The sequence below is a fragment of the Dreissena polymorpha genome, chromosome 5 (assembly GCF_020536995.1).
Source record: "Dreissena polymorpha isolate Duluth1 chromosome 5, UMN_Dpol_1.0, whole genome shotgun sequence".
In the NCBI taxonomy this organism is placed as follows: domain Eukaryota; kingdom Metazoa; phylum Mollusca; class Bivalvia; order Myida; family Dreissenidae; genus Dreissena; species Dreissena polymorpha.
Window position 1 is genome coordinate 116,765,135 of NC_068359.1, and position 16,961 is coordinate 116,782,095.

The following is a 16,961-nucleotide window of genomic DNA, read 5'->3' on the forward strand; positions in this document are numbered from 1 at the left end:
ATGCTTTTTCTTTAATGAAATAACAGACATGATATCGTCTCCTATTGATGTTTCTTCTTCAAATGTTAATATATTGCAAAAAGAAGCATTACTGTATATACCAATAATAACGTTTTTAAAGCAAACTATGTTACTTATAGATATAAAAGTAAGAACCGATTAATACTTATTTTAATCAACTTAGTTAAACAGTTCAACTCCAGGTTTGCACATATTTGCATTCGTGAAGACGCAATGGGGGGGGGGTTCTCTTAATAAAGTCTGAACAATTGTTAATACAAAAACTAGCACACATGCGTACATCTATTTAGCACGTGAACGTGCAGTGAATTAACGATCTATGCATACAACTTGCATCTCTGTTGCAGATTGCAGATTACTGCCCATAACATACAAATTGCCGTTTAAGTTTTGTGCAATAAATGTCAGCTTAAGTATTCAAATCAGATAATTATGTTAAAGAAGTAAAATACAAATGTAGCTTTTATTAGTAGAAGCATTATATTAAGATTTACCATCATAAACGACAAGAGAATTGTGAATGGGATCAATGGACCCGTTTCATGTTCATTTTTTTTACAAAGACTATATCTAAGTATTCAAACTAGAAAATGGATTGCATATTTACGTATTTAATGGATTGCAGTTTATCGAGGACATTAGAGTTTTACGGTTTACAGAAATAAATGAAAGGATTAACTATTCGATTATCTTTTTTATTGATTTTATAATATAATATTCTGAGATAAATAGTCAGTGAGATTAGAATATGATTTCATATTTGTTAAATATATATCGGAAGAACGACGTTAATCTCGGCGCTTCTCGACGCCGATCTCGGGTTCGCTCGTAAATGTTTGGATATCGTCGCGTGAAATTCACATGGAATATACTGTCACACACAAAATAAAAACGAACATTTTGTATCTCTTAAAATCTACGTTATCATACCACATCTAGCGTTGGAATTTGTTCAAGTGCTTTTAGGAACACTGATGTTAATGGATTAACTTTATTTTACGAAATGGTGTACGAAATATTCGTTGATTTTGAGTGTTTATTGGGTTTTAATAGTATGATAGTAAGTACAACTGTTTAAGTCATAGCGCTAAAGACCACATTATATTTAAAACTAATCGATTCTGGGATAGGTGTGCATTGGGCGTTAGAACGCGCATACGATGTTTTAACGATCTCCCTTGATTATGTCTTAGACGTTTTTTTCTTTCTTTATTATAAATAATCCTATGCAGTGCATAATCTAAAAAGCATGCGCACCTATGAGACAGTTATTATTCAAAACAAAGATTTCTTGTTAACAATGTGATGTTAAGGCGAAAACAGTATTTTTATTATTTAAATTGTCTTGCTAATACTATCACCAACGATGCAAATTTCCAATAAAGAATAATTCAAGTACCTCGTGTTATAAGCACCGCACGTGCTTTTGACTGGGGGCACACGTTTTAAATATTATATTATTCAATATTTAAACATTATTTTGTTGTGCATGGACTATGAGTTTTGAACTGTCTCACCAAGGCTGATTTAATTGTATAATCGTTTGGTGCTTGCTACTCCGCTTAACCAAATAATGCGTTTAAATGAAAATCTAAACTCATTTGCATTATACTAATGTCCACTTATTAAATGATCGTTAAAAAAAACAACCTGTTTGTTTTATAACCCAATGTTTGGTGTCCATATATTACAAATCTCCAAAATTTACGAAAATCGTGATTTCAAACTAATTGCATCACCGTCATCATCCGGTTGAATTAATATCTATAAATCTGAATAAAGGTTTAGTATAAAGATCGTCAGTCCCAAATGTAGAAAGAAATAGTTAAGGGGTGACTGATCTCGCGCCGTATGTCTTCTTCAATATTGAGGGTATTAATAGTATTGTATTTCAAAGTACTAGAATACTTTGACATAACATCTAGGTTTAACGCGTCAACTTTACGCTAGACAAAGTTCGTTTCTAATTGTCTGTCGCGAAGCTCATGTTGACGTATAATGCATGAATTACTTCGTGGCTGTGCATTCAATATCGACTGTTTGCTATAATCGCTGACAATGACATGCGCGCGTATCGATAGCTCAATGCAAAATACTGTCCTCATAAAAAATACGTACTTGCGTAATTATGTATCGAGAACATTAAGTTTAAAGGTCTGAAGATAGAGTAGACTATCCGGATATTCAAATCATTGATTTAATAACAATATTATTGTGTAAATATGACTTTGGATTTATATTTGACACCGTATATATTCGTAATCTATCACTTGTAATTTCGTACACGCGCGTGAAGTAAAATTCATTTAAAATACATGTATTAAAAATAATCTGTGTTTTAACACACTGAATGATTGGAAACAGCATGTGTATAACAATACTCAACTAGTTGCTGTCTAAAGTTTTAACGTCATTGTCAAATATGTACACGTGTGATGAATGTATAGACCTTGTGTGGTGGATGTTTAGAAATGTGCTTCGTATTGATGTTTTATCTGCATGAAAAAAAATACAGTGAACAAAATGCTGCGGATAGTTTTTTGTGTATGTGCAGCCTGCATTCCATTGCCTTTAGCAGCGTTCAATAAACAAGGTAGGTCACATTTGCTGTTAATTTCGTAGATATAGCAACATTTGTTTATATATTTAGAATTTCAAGCATCTTGTGATATATTATGTCAATTTTACTCGCTGTTTATTGGAACACGTGAAGTGACGCTTAATGGCCCCGTTTCATAAACAATTCTTAAGTTTTTCGTAAGAATTCTGCGATTTTTACGTACGGACGTTCTTACGCCAATTCCTACGAACGTTTCATAAACGCGTTCGCAGACTTAAGAATTCTTACGAATCTTACTAACGTAAAACCAGTCTGCGCTCTTTAATTGAAGGTTTTAAAAGACGTAAAACTAACATTTGGCGCCATCTGTCAGATTATAGGTTACGCATGCGCAATTAATTTCCTTCTATATTACATATAAAATAGTTGAAGTTCGATATCAATTTTTACCATGATCAAGCGCATACCCACTATATCATCATACATCATTGGAAAGATTAATGCATAATCTTTTGAAAAAAATGCATGTCATTAAATTCTATACGCGCAAACTCAAAATATTTACCTTAGAATAGGCAAACCGGTTTTGACAGCTGTGCAGACAACCATTTTGGGCTCAAATAGTATGACCTACTTTCGAAGCCGGGAACCATCAACACAAAAAGTAGAGCACAAAAATGGCTTATTTTCTTATTGCTTACAAATATACCTTCAAGTTGATACCAAAACCAACCATTTGCAATGTATTTTACAAATCCTAGGCAGCATGCACTCAACAATGTGTGCTAAGTATCAAACTGACTGCATGTAACCCTAAAAACAGGAGTTCCGGTTTGGGGTTATGTGACCTTTAAGAGAACCCAACCCCTTCAAATTTAAATTAAAGGCACTTTTCCCACAGGTATAATCTGTTTTGAGAAAGATCACAAAGTTCCGGTACAATGACACACAGATTAATTCATAAAAGTTGCCGTTGAAAGCGCCATGCGTAACAGCGTTTCGCGTCAAGAATTAAGGTAGAAAAGCCAAACTCGGTTACATCATACATGCAGCACTTAGACTCCATACAAGGCATGTCTTTCGATTCTAATAGGCAAAGCTTATCTTACATATGGCTTAATAAGTGAAAAAAATCATCAATGGCAATATTTGTGCATCAAAGCAGGTTTTGAACTGGATTCGAACAAACTTTTTATATTTTTTTTGCACATTTTAGGTAAAATCCATGTAGAAGCAGCAATGCTGATGTCATTTGACCCAACAAAAGGGCTCGCTTGCATGGAAAAACAACACACTTGGCTTCCTGACTAAAAAAAGTCATCGTCAGACATGAGCTTTAAGTCTTTTGTCACACCTGGACCTATGATTCCTCGGCTCGAGTTCCGTCTAGGGCAGGCTCCGGAAAGTGTCAGTCTGGCCCGGGTGCTCAATTCCGTGTAATCTGAGAAAACAAAAAAGGTTTTTTGTGCGCATTTGCCCATTACGGTGCCAACTAATGTAAGTTAGATACAATTAGAGTAAGCTTTCAATAGTCTTTCTCGCTTTATTTGCTGCAAATGGTTAATTCACCACGCCGGCATCACATTGTCGGGCACACCGGCAAAGTTATCGCCACAAAGTTTGGTTTCAGAGCTGCAGTCAATGTAAAACACACAAATTTCCTAATTTTGGTGACAAAAGTGTGCCAGGATATCAAAGAAATCATTTTACAATAGATTTAATTGAAAATAACGGCGTACTAACCTGCAAAGACACCGATCCTCTCGACACGACTGGGCGAGTGTTGAGGGCCGTCTCCGAATCAGTCACACTGTACAGTTTTTGATGGCCTGTCACTTCAGCCGGACTTGTAAACCAATTGGACGACAGTTCAGGCAGAGCTATAGACCCATTTCGACACCGCCTACAAATGCACACTTAGGTTTACGCATAATATTAAGGTCACTTAAATACAGATTCCCTGGTGTTTTTCATGCAGGGTCTATCGCAACAACATTCTTCCAGGAAAGAAAGCATAATATTATTATCATTTTTGTGTTTTCAGCTGAATACTTGATTTTACTTGAACTCAGCGAGATATCCAAACAGGTAAAATAAGGCAAAGTAGTGTTATTCTGAGTAGATCTGCCTGAATGGGTTGAAGGCGAAGGCGGATAGAAGTGTAGGTCCAAAATTGGCGGGCATTTTTAACAGAAAAAGGCTCAAAAAGTAAACAATAATAATAAATACAGATGAAATAAAGACATGCATTAGGTTCATTATTGAGATTGATGCAAATTAATGTCAAAATGGCACTGAAAAACAATACCGGGTGTTTAAGTAGTCTTAGAATATGTCTCCGGAACAGGTTTCGGTGTGATTTTCCAGCATTTACCCCCCTTATGACCCCAAGTGCAACAGCCCAATTGCAAACAGCCCTTATTTGGGTCAAAATGACATCTGGCAGTTATGTTTTGCAATACAGAGAGTTTTTAATGGTCAAATGTCAAAATTCTGGCAGACGACTAACTTGGTCGGATGTGCTTAAAGAGAACCCAACCCCTTCAAATTTAAATTAAAGGCACTTTTCCCACAGGTATAATCTGTTTTGAGAAAGATCACAAAGTTCCGGTACAATGACACACAGATTAATTCATAAAAGTTGCCGTTGAAAGCGCCATGCGTAACAGCGTTTCGCGTCAAGAATTAAGGTAGAAAAGCCAAACTCGGTTACATCATACATGCAGCACTTAGACTCCATACAAGGCATGTCTTTCGATTCTAATAGGCAAAGCTTATCTTACATATGGCTTAATAAGTGAAAAAAAATCATCAATGGCAATATTTGTGCATCAAAGCAGGTTTTGAACTGGATTCGAACAAACTTTTTATATTTTTTTTGCACATTTTAGGTAAAATCCATGTAGAAGCAGCAATGCTGATGTCATTTGACCCAACAAAAGGGCTCGCTTGCATGGAAAAACAACACACTTGGCTTCCTGACTAAAAAAAGTCATCGTCAGACATGAGCTTTAAGTCTTTTGTCACACCTGGACCTATGATTCCTCGGCTCGAGTTCCGTCTAGGGCAGGCTCCGGAAAGTGTCAGTCTGGCCCGGGTGCTCAATTCCGTGTAATCTGAGAAAACAAAAAAGGTTTTTTGTGCGCATTTGCCCATTACGGTGCCAACTAATGTAAGTTAGATACAATTAGAGTAAGCTTTCAATAGTCTTTCTCGCTTTATTTGCTGCAAATGGTTAATTCACCACGCCGGCATCACATTGTCGGGCACACCGGCAAAGTTATCGCCACAAAGTTTGGTTTCAGAGCTGCAGTCAATGTAAAACACACAAATTTCCTAATTTTGGTGACAAAAGTGTGCCAGGATATCAAAGAAATCATTTTACAATAGATTTAATTGAAAATAACGGCGTACTAACCTGCAAAGACACCGATCCTCTCGACACGACTGGGCGAGTGTTGAGGGCCGTCTCCGAATCAGTCACACTGTACAGTTTTTGATGGCCTGTCACTTCAGCCGGACTTGTAAACCAATTGGACGACAGTTCAGGCAGAGCTATAGACCCATTTCGACACCGCCTACAAATGCACACTTAGGTTTACGCATAATATTAAGGTCACTTAAATACAGATTCCCTGGTGTTTTTCATGCAGGGTCTATCGCAACAACATTCTTCCAGGAAAGAAAGCATAATATTATTATCATTTTTGTGTTTTCAGCTGAATACTTGATTTTACTTGAACTCAGCGAGATATCCAAACAGGTAAAATAAGGCAAAGTAGTGTTATTCTGAGTAGATCTGCCTGAATGGGTTGAAGGCGAAGGCGGATAGAAGTGTAGGTCCAAAATTGGCGGGCATTTTTAACAGAAAAAGGCTCAAAAAGTAAACAATAATAATAAATACAGATGAAATAAAGACATGCATTAGGTTCATTATTGAGATTGATGCAAATTAATGTCAAAATGGCACTGAAAAACAATACCGGGTGTTTAAGTAGTCTTAGAATATGTCTCCGGAACAGGTTTCGGTGTGATTTTCCAGCATTTACCCCCCTTATGACCCCAAGTGCAACAGCCCAATTGCAAACAGCCCTTATTTGGGTCAAAATGACATCTGGCAGTTATGTTTTGCAATACAGAGAGTTTTTAATGGTCAAATGTCAAAATTCTGGCAGACGACTAACTTGGTCGGATGTGCTTAAAGAGAACCCAACCCCTTCAAATTTAAATTAAAGGCACTTTTCCCACAGGTATAATCTGTTTTGAGAAAGATCACAAAGTTCCGGTACAATGACACACAGATTAATTCATAAAAGTTGCCGTTGAAAGCGCCATGCGTAACAGCGTTTCGCGTCAAGAATTAAGGTAGAAAAGCCAAACTCGGTTACATCATACATGCAGCACTTAGACTCCATACAAGGCATGTCTTTCGATTCTAATAGGCAAAGCTTATCTTACATATGGCTTAATAAGTGAAAAAAATCATCAATGGCAATATTTGTGCATCAAAGCAGGTTTTGAACTGGATTCGAACAAACTTTTTATATTTTTTTTGCACATTTTAGGTAAAATCCATGTAGAAGCAGCAATGCTGATGTCATTTGACCCAACAAAAGGGCTCGCTTGCATGGAAAAACAACACACTTGGCTTCCTGACTAAAAAAAGTCATCGTCAGACATGAGCTTTAAGTCTTTTGTCACACCTGGACCTATGATTCCTCGGCTCGAGTTCCGTCTAGGGCAGGCTCCGGAAAGTGTCAGTCTGGCCCGGGTGCTCAATTCCGTGTAATCTGAGAAAACAAAAAAGGTTTTTTGTGCGCATTTGCCCATTACGGTGCCAACTAATGTAAGTTAGATACAATTAGAGTAAGCTTTCAATAGTCTTTCTCGCTTTATTTGCTGCAAATGGTTAATTCACCACGCCGGCATCACATTGTCGGGCACACCGGCAAAGTTATCGCCACAAAGTTTGGTTTCAGAGCTGCAGTCAATGTAAAACACACAAATTTCCTAATTTTGGTGACAAAAGTGTGCCAGGATATCAAAGAAATCATTTTACAATAGATTTAATTGAAAATAACGGCGTACTAACCTGCAAAGACACCGATCCTCTCGACACGACTGGGCGAGTGTTGAGGGCCGTCTCCGAATCAGTCACACTGTACAGTTTTTGATGGCCTGTCACTTCAGCCGGACTTGTAAACCAATTGGACGACAGTTCAGGCAGAGCTATAGACCCATTTCGACACCGCCTACAAATGCACACTTAGGTTTACGCATAATATTAAGGTCACTTAAATACAGATTCCCTGGTGTTTTTCATGCAGGGTCTATCGCAACAACATTCTTCCAGGAAAGAAAGCATAATATTATTATCATTTTTGTGTTTTCAGCTGAATACTTGATTTTACTTGAACTCAGCGAGATATCCAAACAGGTAAAATAAGGCAAAGTAGTGTTATTCTGAGTAGATCTGCCTGAATGGGTTGAAGGCGAAGGCGGATAGAAGTGTAGGTCCAAAATTGGCGGGCATTTTTAACAGAAAAAGGCTCAAAAAGTAAACAATAATAATAAATACAGATGAAATAAAGACATGCATTAGGTTCATTATTGAGATTGATGCAAATTAATGTCAAAATGGCACTGAAAAACAATACCGGGTGTTTAAGTAGTCTTAGAATATGTCTCCGGAACAGGTTTCGGTGTGATTTTCCAGCATTTACCCCCCTTATGACCCCAAGTGCAACAGCCCAATTGCAAACAGCCCTTATTTGGGTCAAAATGACATCTGGCAGTTATGTTTTGCAATACAGAGAGTTTTTAATGGTCAAATGTCAAAATTCTGGCAGACGACTAACTTGGTCGGATGTGCTTAAAGGTTACGCATGCGCAATTAATTTCCTTCTATATTACATATAAAATAGTTGAAGTTCGATATCAATTTTTACCATGATCAAGCGCATACCCACTATATCATCATACATCATTGGAAAGATTAATGCATAATCTTTTGAAAAAAATGCATGTCATTAAATTCTATACGCGCAAACTCAAAATATTTACCTTAGAATAGGCAAACCGGTTTTGACAGCTGTGCAGACAACCATTTTGGGCTCAAATAGTATGACCTACTTTCGAAGCCGGGAACCATCAACACAAAAAGTAGAGCACAAAAATGGCTTATTTTCTTATTGCTTACAAATATACCTTCAAGTTGATACCAAAACCAACCATTTGCAATGTATTTTACAAATCCTAGGCAGCATGCACTCAACAATGTGTGCTAAGTATCAAACTGACTGCATGTAACCCTAAAAACAGGAGTTCCGGTTTGGGGTTATGTGACCTTTAAGAGAACCCAACCCCTTCAAATTTAAATTAAAGGCACTTTTCCCACAGGTATAATCTGTTTTGAGAAAGATCACAAAGTTCCGGTACAATGACACACAGATTAATTCATAAAAGTTGCCGTTGAAAGCGCCATGCGTAACAGCGTTTCGCGTCAAGAATTAAGGTAGAAAAGCCAAACTCGGTTACATCATACATGCAGCACTTAGACTCCATACAAGGCATGTCTTTCGATTCTAATAGGCAAAGCTTATCTTACATATGGCTTAATAAGTGAAAAAAATCATCAATGGCAATATTTGTGCATCAAAGCAGGTTTTGAACTGGATTCGAACAAACTTTTTATATTTTTTTGCACATTTTAGGTAAAATCCATGTAGAAGCAGCAATGCTGATGTCATTTGACCCAACAAAAGGGCTCGCTTGCATGGAAAAACAACACACTTGGCTTCCTGACTAAAAAAAGTCATCGTCAGACATGAGCTTTAAGTCTTTTGTCACACCTGGACCTATGATTCCTCGGCTCGAGTTCCGTCTAGGGCAGGCTCCGGAAAGTGTCAGTCTGGCCCGGGTGCTCAATTCCGTGTAATCTGAGAAAACAAAAAAGGTTTTTTGTGCGCATTTGCCCATTACGGTGCCAACTAATGTAAGTTAGATACAATTAGAGTAAGCTTTCAATAGTCTTTCTCGCTTTATTTGCTGCAAATGGTTAATTCACCACGCCGGCATCACATTGTCGGGCACACCGGCAAAGTTATCGCCACAAAGTTTGGTTTCAGAGCTGCAGTCAATGTAAAACACACAAATTTCCTAATTTTGGTGACAAAAGTGTGCCAGGATATCAAAGAAATCATTTTACAATAGATTTAATTGAAAATAACGGCGTACTAACCTGCAAAGACACCGATCCTCTCGACACGACTGGGCGAGTGTTGAGGGCCGTCTCCGAATCAGTCACACTGTACAGTTTTTGATGGCCTGTCACTTCAGCCGGACTTGTAAACCAATTGGACGACAGTTCAGGCAGAGCTATAGACCCATTTCGACACCGCCTACAAATGCACACTTAGGTTTACGCATAATATTAAGGTCACTTAAATACAGATTCCCTGGTGTTTTTCATGCAGGGTCTATCGCAACAACATTCTTCCAGGAAAGAAAGCATAATATTATTATCATTTTTGTGTTTTCAGCTGAATACTTGATTTTACTTGAACTCAGCGAGATATCCAAACAGGTAAAATAAGGCAAAGTAGTGTTATTCTGAGTAGATCTGCCTGAATGGGTTGAAGGCGAAGGCGGATAGAAGTGTAGGTCCAAAATTGGCGGGCATTTTTAACAGAAAAAGGCTCAAAAAGTAAACAATAATAATAAATACAGATGAAATAAAGACATGCATTAGGTTCATTATTGAGATTGATGCAAATTAATGTCAAAATGGCACTGAAAAACAATACCGGGTGTTTAAGTAGTCTTAGAATATGTCTCCGGAACAGGTTTCGGTGTGATTTTCCAGCATTTACCCCCCTTATGACCCCAAGTGCAACAGCCCAATTGCAAACAGCCCTTATTTGGGTCAAAATGACATCTGGCAGTTATGTTTTGCAATACAGAGAGTTTTTAATGGTCAAATGTCAAAATTCTGGCAGACGACTAACTTGGTCGGATGTGCTTAAAGGTTACGCATGCGCAATTAATTTCCTTCTATATTACATATAAAATAGTTGAAGTTCGATATCAATTTTTACCATGATCAAGCGCATACCCACTATATCATCATACATCATTGGAAAGATTAATGCATAATCTTTTGAAAAAAATGCATGTCATTAAATTCTATACGCGCAAACTCAAAATATTTACCTTAGAATAGGCAAACCGGTTTTGACAGCTGTGCAGACAACCATTTTGGGCTCAAATAGTATGACCTACTTTCGAAGCCGGGAACCATCAACACAAAAAGTAGAGCACAAAAATGGCTTATTTTCTTATTGCTTACAAATATACCTTCAAGTTGATACCAAAACCAACCATTTGCAATGTATTTTACAAATCCTAGGCAGCATGCACTCAACAATGTGTGCTAAGTATCAAACTGACTGCATGTAACCCTAAAAACAGGAGTTCCGGTTTGGGGTTATGTGACCTTTAAGAGAACCCAACCCCTTCAAATTTAAATTAAAGGCACTTTTCCCACAGGTATAATCTGTTTTGAGAAAGATCACAAAGTTCCGGTACAATGACACACAGATTAATTCATAAAAGTTGCCGTTGAAAGCGCCATGCGTAACAGCGTTTCGCGTCAAGAATTAAGGTAGAAAAGCCAAACTCGGTTACATCATACATGCAGCACTTAGACTCCATACAAGGCATGTCTTTCGATTCTAATAGGCAAAGCTTATCTTACATATGGCTTAATAAGTGAAAAAAATCATCAATGGCAATATTTGTGCATCAAAGCAGGTTTTGAACTGGATTCGAACAAACTTTTTATATTTTTTTTGCACATTTTAGGTAAAATCCATGTAGAAGCAGCAATGCTGATGTCATTTGACCCAACAAAAGGGCTCGCTTGCATGGAAAAAACAACACACTTGGCTTCCTGACTAAAAAAAGTCATCGTCAGACATGAGCTTTAAGTCTTTTGTCACACCTGGACCTATGATTCCTCGGCTCGAGTTCCGTCTAGGGCAGGCTCCGGAAAGTGTCAGTCTGGCCCGGGTGCTCAATTCCGTGTAATCTGAGAAAACAAAAAAGGTTTTTTGTGCGCATTTGCCCATTACGGTGCCAACTAATGTAAGTTAGATACAATTAGAGTAAGCTTTCAATAGTCTTTCTCGCTTTATTTGCTGCAAATGGTTAATTCACCACGCCGGCATCACATTGTCGGGCACACCGGCAAAGTTATCGCCACAAAGTTTGGTTTCAGAGCTGCAGTCAATGTAAAACACACAAATTTCCTAATTTTGGTGACAAAAGTGTGCCAGGATATCAAAGAAATCATTTTACAATAGATTTAATTGAAAATAACGGCGTACTAACCTGCAAAGACACCGATCCTCTCGACACGACTGGGCGAGTGTTGAGGGCCGTCTCCGAATCAGTCACACTGTACAGTTTTTGATGGCCTGTCACTTCAGCCGGACTTGTAAACCAATTGGACGACAGTTCAGGCAGAGCTATAGACCCATTTCGACACCGCCTACAAATGCACACTTAGGTTTACGCATAATATTAAGGTCACTTAAATACAGATTCCCTGGTGTTTTTCATGCAGGGTCTATCGCAACAACATTCTTCCAGGAAAGAAAGCATAATATTATTATCATTTTTGTGTTTTCAGCTGAATACTTGATTTTACTTGAACTCAGCGAGATATCCAAACAGGTAAAATAAGGCAAAGTAGTGTTATTCTGAGTAGATCTGCCTGAATGGGTTGAAGGCGAAGGCGGATAGAAGTGTAGGTCCAAAATTGGCGGGCATTTTTAACAGAAAAAGGCTCAAAAAGTAAACAATAATAATAAATACAGATGAAATAAAGACATGCATTAGGTTCATTATTGAGATTGATGCAAATTAATGTCAAAATGGCACTGAAAAACAATACCGGGTGTTTAAGTAGTCTTAGAATATGTCTCCGGAACAGGTTTCGGTGTGATTTTCCAGCATTTACCCCCCTTATGACCCCAAGTGCAACAGCCCAATTGCAAACAGCCCTTATTTGGGTCAAAATGACATCTGGCAGTTATGTTTTGCAATACAGAGAGTTTTTAATGGTCAAATGTCAAAATTCTGGCAGACGACTAACTTGGTCGGATGTGCTTAAAGGTTACGCATGCGCAATTAATTTCCTTCTATATTACATATAAAATAGTTGAAGTTCGATATCAATTTTTACCATGATCAAGCGCATACCCACTATATCATCATACATCATTGGAAAGATTAATGCATAATCTTTTGAAAAAAATGCATGTCATTAAATTCTATACGCGCAAACTCAAAATATTTACCTTAGAATAGGCAAACCGGTTTTGACAGCTGTGCAGACAACCATTTTGGGCTCAAATAGTATGACCTACTTTCGAAGCCGGGAACCATCAACACAAAAAGTAGAGCACAAAAATGGCTTATTTTCTTATTGCTTACAAATATACCTTCAAGTTGATACCAAAACCAACCATTTGCAATGTATTTTACAAATCCTAGGCAGCATGCACTCAACAATGTGTGCTAAGTATCAAACTGACTGCATGTAACCCTAAAAACAGGAGTTCCGGTTTGGGGTTATGTGACCTTTAAGAGAACCCAACCCCTTCAAATTTAAATTAAAGGCACTTTTTCCCACAGGTATAATCTGTTTTGAGAAAGATCACAAAGTTCCGGTACAATGACACACAGATTAATTCATAAAAGTTGCCGTTGAAAGCGCCATGCGTAACAGCGTTTCGCGTCAAGAATTAAGGTAGAAAAGCCAAACTCGGTTACATCATACATGCAGCACTTAGACTCCATACAAGGCATGTCTTTCGATTCTAATAGGCAAAGCTTATCTTACATATGGCTTAATAAGTGAAAAAAAATCATCAATGGCAATATTTGTGCATCAAAGCAGGTTTTGAACTGGATTCGAACAAACTTTTTATATTTTTTTTGCACATTTTAGGTAAAATCCATGTAGAAGCAGCAATGCTGATGTCATTTGACCCAACAAAAGGGCTCGCTTGCATGGAAAAAACAACACACTTGGCTTCCTGACTAAAAAAAGTCATCGTCAGACATGAGCTTTAAGTCTTTTGTCACACCTGGACCTATGATTCCTCGGCTCGAGTTCCGTCTAGGGCAGGCTCCGGAAAGTGTCAGTCTGGCCCGGGTGCTCAATTCCGTGTAATCTGAGAAAACAAAAAAGGTTTTTTGTGCGCATTTGCCCATTACGGTGCCAACTAATGTAAGTTAGATACAATTAGAGTAAGCTTTCAATAGTCTTTCTCGCTTTATTTGCTGCAAATGGTTAATTCACCACGCCGGCATCACATTGTCGGGCACACCGGCAAAGTTATCGCCACAAAGTTTGGTTTCAGAGCTGCAGTCAATGTAAAACACACAAATTTCCTAATTTTGGTGACAAAAGTGTGCCAGGATATCAAAGAAATCATTTTACAATAGATTTAATTGAAAATAACGGCGTACTAACCTGCAAAGACACCGATCCTCTCGACACGACTGGGCGAGTGTTGAGGGCCGTCTCCGAATCAGTCACACTGTACAGTTTTTGATGGCCTGTCACTTCAGCCGGACTTGTAAACCAATTGGACGACAGTTCAGGCAGAGCTATAGACCCATTTCGACACCGCCTACAAATGCACACTTAGGTTTACGCATAATATTAAGGTCACTTAAATACAGATTCCCTGGTGTTTTTCATGCAGGGTCTATCGCAACAACATTCTTCCAGGAAAGAAAGCATAATATTATTATCATTTTTGTGTTTTCAGCTGAATACTTGATTTTACTTGAACTCAGCGAGATATCCAAACAGGTTAAAATAAGGCAAAGTAGTGTTATTCTGAGTAGATCTGCCTGAATGGGTTGAAGGCGAAGGCGGATAGAAGTGTAGGTCCAAAATTGGCGGGCATTTTTAACAGAAAAAGGCTCAAAAAGTAAACAATAATAATAAATACAGATGAAATAAAGACATGCATTAGGTTCATTATTGAGATTGATGCAAATTAATGTCAAAATGGCACTGAAAAACAATACCGGGTGTTTAAGTAGTCTTAGAATATGTCTCCGGAACAGGTTTCGGTGTGATTTTCCAGCATTTACCCCCCTTATGACCCCAAGTGCAACAGCCCAATTGCAAACAGCCCTTATTGGGTCAAAATGACATCTGGCAGTTATGTTTTGCAATACAGAGAGTTTTTAATGGTCAAATGTCAAAATTCTGGCAGACGACTAACTTGGTCGGATTGTGCTTAAAGGTTACGCATGCGCAATTAATTTCCTTCTATATTACATATAAAATAGTTGAAGTTCGATATCAATTTTTACCATGATCAAGCGCATACCCACTATATCATCATACATCATTGGAAAGATTAATGCATAATCTTTTGAAAAAAAATGCATGTCATTAAATTCTATACGCGCAACTCAAAATATTTACCTTAGAATAGGCAACCGGTTTTGACAGCTGTGCAGACAACCATTTTGGGCTCAAATAGTATGACCTACTTTCGAAGCCGGGAACCATCAACACAAAAAGTAGAGCACAAAAATGGCTTATTTTCTTATTGCTTACAAATATACCTTCAAGTTGATACCAAAACCAACCATTTGCAATGTATTTTACAAATCCTAGGCAGCATGCACTCAACAATGTGTGCTAAGTATCAAACTGACTGCATGTAACCCTAAAACAGGAGTTCCGGTTTGGGTTATGTGACCTTTAAGAGAACCCAAACCCCTTCAAATTTAAATAAAGGCACTTTTCCCACAGGTATAATCTGTTTTGAGAAAGATCACAAAGTTCCGGTACAATGACACACAGATTAATTCATTAAAGTTGCCGTTGAAAGCGCCATGCGTAACAGCGTTCGCGTCAAGAATTAAGGTAGAAAAGCCAAACTCGGTTACATCATACATGCAGCACTTAGACTCCATACAAGGCATGTCTTTCGATTCTAATAGGCAAAGCTTATCTTACATATGGCTTAATAAGTGAAAAAAATCATCAATGGCAATATTTGTGCATCAAAGCAGGTTTTGAACTGGATTCGAACAAACTTTTTATATTTTTTTTTGCACATTTTAGGTAAAATCCATGTAGAAGCAGCAATGCTGATGTCATTTGACCCAACAAAAGGGCTCGCTTGCATGGAAAAACAACACACTTGGCTTCCTGACTAAAAAAGTCATCGTCAGACCTGAGCTTTAAGTCTTTTGTCACACCTGGACCTATGATTCCTCGGCTCGAGTTCCGTTCTAGGGCAGGCTCCGGAAAGTGTCAGTCTGGCCGGGTGCTCAATTCCGTGTAATCTGAGAAACAAAAAGGTTTTTTGTGCGCATTTGCCCATTACGGTGCCCAACCTAATGTAAGTTAGATACAATTAGAGTAAGCTTTCAATAGTCTTTCTCGCTTTATTTGCTGCAAATGGTTAATTCACCCCGCCGGCATCACATTGTCGGGCACACCGGCAAAGTTATCGCCACAAAGTTTGGTTTCAGAGCTCTGCAGTCAATGTAAAACACACAAATTTCCTAATTTTTGGTGACAAAAGTGTGCCAGGATATCAAGAAATCATTTACAATAGATTTAATTGAAAATAACGGCGTACTAACCTGCAAGGACACCGATCCTCTCGACCGACTGGGCGGAGTGTTGAGGGCCGTCTCCGAATCAGTCACAACTGTACAGTTTTGATGGCCTGTCACTTCAGCCGGACTTGTAAACCAATTGGACGACAGTTCAGCAGAGCTATAGGACCCATTTCGACACCGCCTACAAATGCACACTTAGGTTTACGCATAATATAAGGTCACTTAAATACAGATTCCCTGGTGTTTTTCATGCAGGGTCTATCGCAACAACATTCTTCCAGGAAAGAAAGCATAATATGATTATCCTTTTTGTGTTTCAGCTGAATACTGATTTTACTTGAACTCAGCGAGATATCCAAACAGGTAAAATAAGGCAAAGTAGTGTATTCTGAGTAGATTCTGCCTGAATGGGTTGAAGGCCGAAGGCGGATAGAAGTGTAGGTCCAAAATTGGCGGGCATTTTTAACAGAAAAAGGCTCAAAAAGTAAACAATAATAATAAATACAGATGAAATAAAGACATGCATTAGGTTCATTATTGAGATTGATGCAAATTAATGTCAAAATGGCACTGAAAAACAATACCGGGTGTTTAAGTAGTCTTAGAATATGTCTCCGGAACAGGTTTCGGTGTGATTTTCCAGCATTTACCCCCTTATGACCCCAAGTGCAACAGCCCAATTGCAAACAGCCCTTATTGGGTCAAAATGACA

The 16,961-nt window shown here is 38.1% G+C and overlaps 1 long non-coding RNA gene across 8 annotated transcripts; it reads right to left on the bottom strand.

Moving 5' to 3' along the window:
* Positions 1–2,962: 2,962 nt before the first annotated feature.
* On the bottom strand, positions 2,963–16,304 carry LOC127832042 (uncharacterized). Of its 8 annotated transcripts, XR_008026641.1 has the most exons (13): positions 15,881–15,912; positions 14,124–14,283; positions 13,735–13,821; positions 11,972–12,131; positions 11,583–11,669; positions 9,822–9,981; positions 9,433–9,519; positions 7,674–7,833; positions 7,285–7,371; positions 6,000–6,159; positions 5,611–5,697; positions 4,325–4,484; positions 2,963–4,022 (listed from the first exon to the last, which is right to left on the bottom strand). It is a non-coding gene; the product is annotated as an uncharacterized LOC127832042 (long non-coding RNA). The 8 variants fall into 8 exon arrangements; XR_008026642.1 differs by lacking the exons at positions 14,124–14,283; positions 15,881–15,912 and adding an exon at positions 16,271–16,304; XR_008026646.1 differs by lacking the exons at positions 9,822–9,981; positions 11,583–11,669.
* Positions 16,305–16,961: the final 657 nt, after the last annotated feature.